The sequence below is a fragment of the Aythya ferina genome (assembly GCF_964211825.1).
Source record: "Aythya ferina genome assembly, chromosome: 2".
NCBI lineage: Eukaryota > Metazoa > Chordata > Aves > Anseriformes > Anatidae > Aythya > Aythya ferina.
In genome coordinates this window covers 156,480,158-156,489,454 of record NC_140297.1, presented here as the reverse complement: position 1 = coordinate 156,489,454, position 9,297 = coordinate 156,480,158, and positions in this window count along the sequence as shown.

The following is a 9,297-nucleotide window of genomic DNA, read 5'->3' as shown; positions in this document are numbered from 1 at the left end:
ATCTAAATCAAAGTCACAGATGCTTGATTGCTCAAGGTATTGCTGTTGCCATGTGCCTGGGTCCTGTCTCAGAGGAGGAAAGAAATTAAGCATCCTGCAGCAAAATGCAAGAGTCTGCTCAGTACACATCAACTGTTTGGTTGACAGCAAACAAAATATTTCAGTTGCTGGAAATGGGTTTGTGTCTGTAACCATGCTGTGACCAAATCACTGCATCTTTCTCACCTAAGGCAATGTCTTCAGTTCAGTTTGCTCATTGTAAAAGCAGTGACTTTTGAAAGGGGACAAATGAGGGAATTGTACTGGAAGTGTACAAAATAATGAGCAGTACAAAAAAGGTAAATGAGCTCTTCCCTGTTGTGCTTTCTCACTCTCCCAGGACAAAGTAATACCCAATTAAGCAGAAACTAAAACATTTAGACCTAAGAGGAGGAAATATTTTTAGTTCAGTTATATTTATATATTTTTATTTTTATTTTTTTTAAGAAAAAAGAAAGCTACACTTCTAGGATCTTCAGAGACAGAAAACAAAACAAAACAAACAAACAAACAAACAAAAAACATGTTATTTGATTATACAAGGCAGAAAATAAAAGCTCTGGAAGACCTGCAGTCAGTGTTACAGCTGAAGTTCAGCCACTGAAGGAGGTATAAAAGATCAGTTGCTGCTTATATTTGGACAAACCTTGGATCCAGCATTTTACTGCTGAGAAATTTTGACTGTTGAAGGAAAGGAAGAAAATGTTCCCATAGATGAAATCAATGTACTATGCCACACAGTGACTATTAATGGAAACTCTTGGCTTTAACACTTGATACGGATTCAGACAAGCTGCCCTTTCTTAGCATTATGGTTATGTGTTCCAGCTCTGGCTAGGCTGGGAGCGTGTCATTTGGTTTCTAAGACGCTGACAATGCTAGGGATAGAAACTACTGACCTATACAACCTCAGACTATATGGACTCTACCTGGAAGTTAACGTTCTCCTTCTGTTTCCGATTTGAGGTTGAGAAGGAATAAAATTAAAATAAAATAAAATAAAATAAAATAAAATAAAATAAAAAGTAAAGAAAAAAAAAAACAGCCCCGCAATAATCACATTGCTTCTACATCTCTCATACACTAATGCTCCTGTGTCACAACAGATTTTAGTTTCACACTAGAAGTTCAGGTCATGTGAATGAATTTGGTATTTCTGAAGGGAACAGTTATCCATGGCTGTGACATTAGATTTAGGCCTGAATAAAAGGAGGGCATATGATACATCTTGATCATAGGGAATTTTAGAGCTGGCCCGTAGTCTGTCCCCACTTTGCATTCTTCTGCTGTAGAGGACCTGTGAAAGGGGAGGTACAAGATTCCTGTGCCAGAGGGCAGGAACAGCATCTTCTCAAAGTGTGTCAATGGCATGGTCAGCTTAATCTAGTGTCCTTCTCTAGAAATAAAGCCATCATCTGACTTTTCAAGCAAGGAAGAACAGTCAACACTATCCATCCTCTGGTGCCCTGTGTAGCACAGTGCATAAGAAACAGCTTTTATCTTGCATTTCATTGTTGTAGTGTCTGATGAGTGTTACCAGCTGCATTTTGAATAGTAGGATGCAGACACAAACTTCAAGATGCTGACACATCTGTGGAGATATAGAACAGAGGTTTGCTGGGTTGTACACAGAACTGAGGGGAAAGAAGGCCAACTTGTAACATGAGTGATCTTGATCCCAGACTGTGAGTTATGCCTCTTGATGATGCTCACATTTACCCTATTGTTGTGCTTTCCTTTCAGAATTTCTGCATTATAAAACATAAGAAATTTCATGTATAAAAAGAGAAGATGCTAAAATATTCAGACACCCTGCTCCTCAAGGATTTCTTTGAGAATGCTGTCCTTTTCTCTTTCTTTGAAGACATAGGTTGAAGTATTTTTTTCCAAGAGAGCAAGAATGCAACCTCCTTCCATTCTATACTTGATTTGCCATTGTAAAATACAGACTGTGCAATATGAATTCTGACTTTCATGGTCTGGACTCTCAGTTTAAGAGTAAATCTGAACTCAGTTCACTGAATTTATATTTCTGTAAGTGAGAACATTTGGACTGTTGGGTTAAATTAATCTGCATTTTGGTGCAAGAGCCTGTGGGATGATATGAAGCAAACTGCTAGGTGGTGCTATGAAAACTAACATCACTAAGATAGGACTCAGCTGAATGCAGGTGTGGTGAAAAAGGAAGAAGCCAGAGCAGCAATTAAGAGAAATTTAATTACTTATCTAGTAAGAAATAATAAAACAGAGTTTACCGCATTTTTAGCACTCTGCTGAGCAGTTTAATATAGGTTGGCTCATTTAAGCCAGCTCAGCAAACTGTGCAAATGATACCATCCTGCTAGTTCTATTTGTAGGGTGTTCCTGCTGGAGCTATTCGCACTGACCAGGTAAATCCTAGAACTGTTCATATCACCAAAGGTCTGATTCTGCTCTCCTGGGCTCTGATTTCATGCTTATGGTACACTTTTCTTCCTAATGCTAACACAATTTGCTTTTTTTTTCTTCCCAAGATTCCTCCAGAACTGACTTTTCCATTCATATTTTAAATTTGCCTGCCCAGAAGATGTGGTCACCAAGGAAGAGCCCTCCTGCAGCTGTAAAACATGTAGATGGTGGATGTGGATGCTAATAGCTTCTGGCTCATTAGCACAAGAGCAAGTATCTGTGGGAGGTAATTGCTGTAAGGGTAATAATGTAGGAAACATCCAAACCATCGATCTATGTGTGAAAGTGAATCCCCAGGTGTTAAATCACTTAAATTAATCACCCAGAGGTGTTACAGGCAATGATTAGTGTCTGCCCTCCTGAGGGAGAGGGATGGAAAGAGAAATCTAGAACAGAAATCACACTGTTTGTTGTCCTGTGGTTCTCCACCTCAGTCTCTTCTTGTAATAGCTTGTAGGCCAACATGGCTTTGCAAGATGTGGCTTTGTAAGGCTTCCCAAATGCAAGCAGGTCAATTGGGTCTGGCAGATCCACTAACGAGAGGCACAACCAGGCAACCAGATGCTGTTTCAGTAAAAGGGAGGGCCTGCCTCACAGAATCCTAAATGATCTGGGGAGCTGTTCCACTCAAGTGAAGTCTCTGTAGGAAACTGGTGTACTCCTATACCCAGTCTCAAATCATACTGGGGAACCAGCTCACACCTATTGTATTTTTCAAAGAGCAGGTTCAGAAGCACTCTTTTCATTTCAACTGCTACTACCTCTTAACACTACAGGTGTGTGTTAAGACAGCTAATGAACCCACCTGGGAACCAGCAGAATTGAGGTTGTTTCAAATACATGACACTTCAAGGCAGAGGAAAAAAGCAACAGGGAAAAATGCTCCCTACTCTTACTTCAGTCTTATGTTTGTAATTGCATGTTATTTTGACTGCAGTTGTGCTTAATGCCAAGTGAAAATGGTGCTATTCAGCCTGGCGTTGTACACGGACACCACTGAGACAAATTGCTCCCTTGAAGTGTTTATAATCTAATATGTTAATATGTACCACTCTCCTGAGCATCTTACCATGAATTAATGGGGGGGGGGGGGGGGGGGGGGGGGAAGTATATTCTGCTACTCTGGTACATCAAGTAGTCATAAGCAGGTTACTCTGCTGTTGCTTATGTGTATGAGAAGAAATGAACACAAACTAAGAGCTGTTTGTGGTTAAGATTGCTGTTCAAAATCTACTCTAAGAAGGGAAGGGATAGTGTAAGGAAGGCACCACAGGAATGAAAAGGGCAGGGAAGCAGTTGATCAGTGTAAGTGAAGAGTCAGTGCCTGTACTGTGTGTCCGTTCTCAGGTGTTGGCCAGGGGCTGCAGGGCCTCTATGGTGGCTCCAACAGCCCCATGGCAGGGCCCAGCTGAGCCCAGCACCAAGCTGGTGGCACCTCAGGGAAACCAGATTTCCAAAAGGGCAGAGCGGGCACAGGCTGAGGAGGAGGCCCAGGGCGAGGGAGAAGCAGCAGAGGGCCCAGGCCCCAGGAGGAGGAGGGCAGGAGGGGCTCCAGGCCCACAGGCAGCAGGGATTCCCCGGAAGCCCTGCAGAGCCCCTGCTGGAGCAGATCTCCACCCTGCACCCCACAGCAGGGGGACATTTCCTGAGGGAGCTGCGGCCGTGGGGAGCCCCCACGGGAGCAGGGTGTTCCTGAAGGGCTGCAGCCCGGGGCAGGGCCATGGGTGAGGAGGAAGAAGCTGCTGAGAGGTGCTGGAGGGGCTGAGTGCAGCCCCCACCCCATCCCATCCCATCCCATCCCATCCCATCCCATCCCATCCCATCCCATCCCATCCCATCCCCTGCACTGCTGGGGGAGAGGGGTCAGGACGAAGGGGGGATGCTGGGGGATGTTGATGAAAGAAGCAGGTGTTGGGGAAGGTGTTTCACTTTTTGTTTTCGCTTCCTACCAACCAAATCTATTTTAATTAACAATAAATTAATTTTCCTGAGGCCGAGTCTCTTTTGCCCATGGCGGTAACTGGTAAGTGATCTTCCTGTCCTCATCTTGACCCATGAGCTTTTTTGATCTTATTTTCTCCCCCTGTCCCCTTGAGGAGGGGTAGTGAGAAAGTGCCTGGGTGGCAGTTTGTCCCTTGGCCAGGCTAACCCACCCCAGTGCCCAAGTGAAAAAAGCCCTAGACAACTCAGTCAGAATGTAGCAATGACCCAGCTTAGAGCAGGAGGTTTGCCAGGTGACCTCCTGAGGTCCCTCATAGGCTGAACGGAGCCGTGACTCTGGGTTTTTATCAGTGTAATACAAAGAGCCACCTGCAATCAAGACTTTTCCCATAGGTATAATAGCAGTGACACAATGGCTACTTAAATATAGTCTCTCATTATACGAGCATTTCTCCAGAGGCGATAGATCTGTCACTCCAAATGGAGCCAGTGGAAGGTTTGACCTGATGCCCATGAATTAGGAGGAAATGAAGCATAATCTAAGCACCTTTAAAATGTCTCCCTCGTAGTACAGGCTCCTGTGGACCTTTTCAAAGTGCACCGGACTTCCCTAGTAATGATCACACATTCATGCCTATCTTTTACCGGGCCCAAAACATTGTACATGCAGCTTCACAGCCTCCCAGGGAGAGCTGTGTGAAGGCTCTGGTAGGTAGACATTAATCATTCAGGACGGCGAAGTGACGGATGGCTGAGCGAACAGGGCACAGTGTGCTTTCATTCTCAAAGAAGACTGTGATAAGCAGGAGCCAGGGTTGTAAGGACATGATTATTAGTGTAGCTGTCTGATTACCAGAGAAACAGCAACAGAAAACACAATCTATTTGCAACTGCTACCTGAGCACCTCTCCCCTCCAACAGCTCAGGGAAAGGCAAAGTTGTACAGGAGATGAATGGCCCTGCAACAGCTGCAGCCTCGCAGGCTGCCTGCAAAGCGGCATTGCATGCTGAGCACAGTGCAAAATCCAGGGAGATGGATTGTGCCCTCTGCTTCTAGGGGGAGAGGTGACTGTAGATAAGGACAGTTGTAAGGCAGTCTCTCCATGTCACCCTCACACCGGACTCCATATAAATTCGTAGAGCCACCTGCTGTTTGACCACTGGCTTGGGAAATCTGGGGCAAAGAACCAGCTGCAATCATCAGTGTTGCCACATGCTGTCAGTCCCCTGGGAAGCTGCTGGAGGCTCAGTGGTGGGTCTGAACTATCTCAATTTGGGTATTTCTTTGTGTACTATAACACTGCTGCCCCTGAAGATAACAATGCTGTACCTTGTAGGACAGGTCACTGACTGGCAAGTGTCTGGGTCATAAAAAGTGTTCAAAATGATGTCAAAAGCTTCCTCTAGGAAATCTTGATATGATGAGAGAGATCAGGGATCTGAAAAGTAACAGGCTTCTTTCTAGCAACCTCCTAAGGACTTAGGTCTCTGCTGTGGCATATGACTCCAAGGGAGATTGAGATCCCTTCTGCACCTCTGCAGGCAGTGGGAAGAAATGGTGCTGTACACAGATCATTTCCATCCTCCAGATAGCTGACTTAGACGTTATAACTACTTATCTCCATTGACGTCATCAAAAACCATGCTCTGGTACCCCTTATTAGAAGGCAATGTGAATAAATCACAGCCACATCAGCTGGGAGACTTGTGCTGCTGTCTCTGCAGAGGACTCGACTCTGGTTCAGCAGTGCTCGACTCTATTGATTCACAGAGAAAGTGACCACAGAAGAAAAAAAAATGATGCTGGTATGTTTGTGAAGACTCTCCTAAACAACCCTGTCATCTGAAAAAATGACCTTTCCTGAAATATAACAGGGAGGAGTGTGTGACTTATGCAGCCCAGATTCTCTTCCAGCAGCTGATTTCTTGGCTCTGCTCATCTCCAGTACATGTCTCCTTCCATTTTGGTTCAGTCTGTTCTTTATCTGTGCCATCCGTTGCTGAAGGACGACACTATTTCTCATCTACTTAACTTCTGGACAGGAAGCCACATGAACTCATGCACCACCTCTCAGGGTGCTTCTGAGGGTATATGCCATGGCTATGATTGAGAGCTCTAGAAGACAGAAAAGAAACATTTGCATTCAATTTTCAATAAGCAGATGGTACACGGCTTGTTTTATATTGCTGTAAATTTTGATGTCCCTACTGAAAAATAAGAAAAGCAAGCGTGTTTGCCTTTATTTCAAACTTTCCCTGTTTCCATGGCAATATCCCAGTGAGGTACCAAGAGTAGATGCTGGGATGTGAGGTATTAAATAGTTCTTTTTTGTCTGTGTCATGAAAGACAGTGCTGAGATCCATGTGTAAAGAAAAGCAAGTCAGGAAATGACGAAGGGACATTGAAGACTTATTACACTGAGGATTATTGCTGAGAAAATTCAACATCCTGTGAATCCACAGAAGGATGTGATAAATTCATCCCTTTGCTCTAGCACAGTCCAGCTCAATTGATTTTCAGTAGGGCTGTCTCAGCACTAAAAGGGTATGACAATTCCCATATTATATGTGTGGTTATGGAAAAGATGGAGCCTGACCGTTCTTGGAGCTGCACAGCAAAACGACGAGCAGCAAGACACAAGCTACAGACAGTGAAATTCCCATTAGGTAGCAGGGAAATATTAGACACAAAGAGAATGGACAAACACTGTAACAGGTTACCCCGACACTAAGCTTGAAGATAATCAAGATTTGACTGGAAAAGTTCTTTGGCAGTTTGATCATACTTTGAGTTTTGGCTTTATTCAAGGGTTAGATGATCAGTTCCCTTCAAACCTAAGTTATTCTGTTATTACAGCATTCCCTGACACAGGCTGTTCCAGAAGCTCCTTTTCTCCTACTGCATAATATATTTGCCTAGTCTGTATTTAAGGTAAAGGGAATACTGCTCCTTCTGTTGCCTCCTTTTGCTGATCATTCTGCATTCTCATAGAGTTGCTTGTAATGAATATATAAACCAAATTTCTCCACGGTTCCTTTCTCCTCAGTTTCAGTGTTGCCAGTAGCTGAGACACTACAGTACACCTAACTGAGCTCAGTGTTTACTCTTTACTTCAGTAAATGGAGACCTTTAATACCACAACAGCCAGACAATGAGACACCTCTTGAGATAAAATGTGTAGCCAGTGCATCATTAGCCAATTGCATCCATGTACCAGAATCATAATTCAGGTTGGAAGGAGACCACAGGAGATCGTCTAGTTGAAGGAGGGTGTGAGAGAAGCTGATTTGTACACCCTCAGAGATTCATGGAAGTATCTCAAAAGAGTCAGAGGACTTGAAATTTAACAGGCATTTGATTGCCTTCTCTAATAACAGTGAAAGCATCCATAGTAATTTGTTGTTGTCTTTATTATTATTATTATGCATTGAAGTCCTAACTCTAAACAAAATGGTATTTCCCCATGAAAACCTAGATGGGAAAGAAAGATAAAGTGGTGTCTGAATGTGATAAACCTGAAGCTTATTCTTTAAATGGGGTATACTCATGAATGTAAGTTTTTTCCCATTTAAAGTGTGGCCAAGATTTTAGTAACACTGTCTTAGTTTTTAATGTGGAGACAATTGAATGGATTAAAATGTCCATAACACTTTGTAAGGGCATCTATATCTCTCTGTATCACTGTACAGCCAGTGGATCAGGCCTTACTCAACCCCTACATGTTCAACTTTAATGACAGGATATCTTCTGTAATAACTCTGAGCTGGATATCAAAAGGAAGCATAGCTGAGTTTCTGACTGCTGTAACTCAAAGGGTGTACTTCTACGGGGCCTAAGAAGCCTGGTGTATTTCTATCCCTTTTGTACATGTTCTAATTTGACTTAATTTATTGCTTTAATGTTCTTCTTATTCCAGTCAGTCTTCTTTTATTAATATGTTTATTGCTGATTTTAAATGGGCTTCTCTAACACAGGCTGAATTTTTCTGTACATAATGAATGTACAGTGTGACACTACTCCAAACACAGCAGCTATCGGTGTGGGCTCAATGGATAAACTCTTTCCAACCAGTGCAGCACCACATCCCTCCTGGTTTCTCTCAGGATCATACTGTACTTCTCTTGCTCTTCCCCATCCTTTCTATCTGCCCTGCTGTGACTCCTTCTCTTAGCAAAGATGCTGTGGAGTGTTTCTCCCATCAGGTATATTAATTCTTTGTGAAACAGCCACTGGTTTGTGTCTCGAAAAGTAACTCTGATTACCGAGCTTGTCTGCTTCTTTAGTTAATCCTGGAAGAAAGCTGTCTGTGATGCTGACCACCTTTCTGTCTGTTTTAGGGAAAGTGTCTGAAGGTTGACACAAAGGGCTGTGGATGTTCTCTCTTGGTAGGAGATCCTGAAGTAGACAATGGCTTGATTACAGTGAATATTGTAAATATAAATCAGAGGCTGCCTTCCCAGAGAGGGAGGCCCTACCTGGGCTCAGGTCCTACTAGCCTACTGACCCTATCACAAGAAGGACTGAAGGATCCCAGTGGGACCTCCCAATGCTCAAAGAGTGCAAACCAGATTCTTGGCCTGTAGAGCAACCAACCAGAAACTTTCTTGGCAGAGCCCCATCTCTTAATAGGGGAACAGTGGTGTCCTCTGTAGTGCAAGAGAAACCACAGCTTCTGAGGTGAGCAGGGTTTCATGACACCAGGCGTGCCTCAGTCATTTGGTCAAGACCATTTGAGTTGCTGAAAAGGAATTAAGAAAAAGCATGAATCTTGTTCAAATCCAGGAAAGGCATTTGGTAGATTCAGCTGACATCCACTGGGATGTTTTTACACAAAGCATGGTAGCAAATGTTTGGCCAGGCAGGTTGTC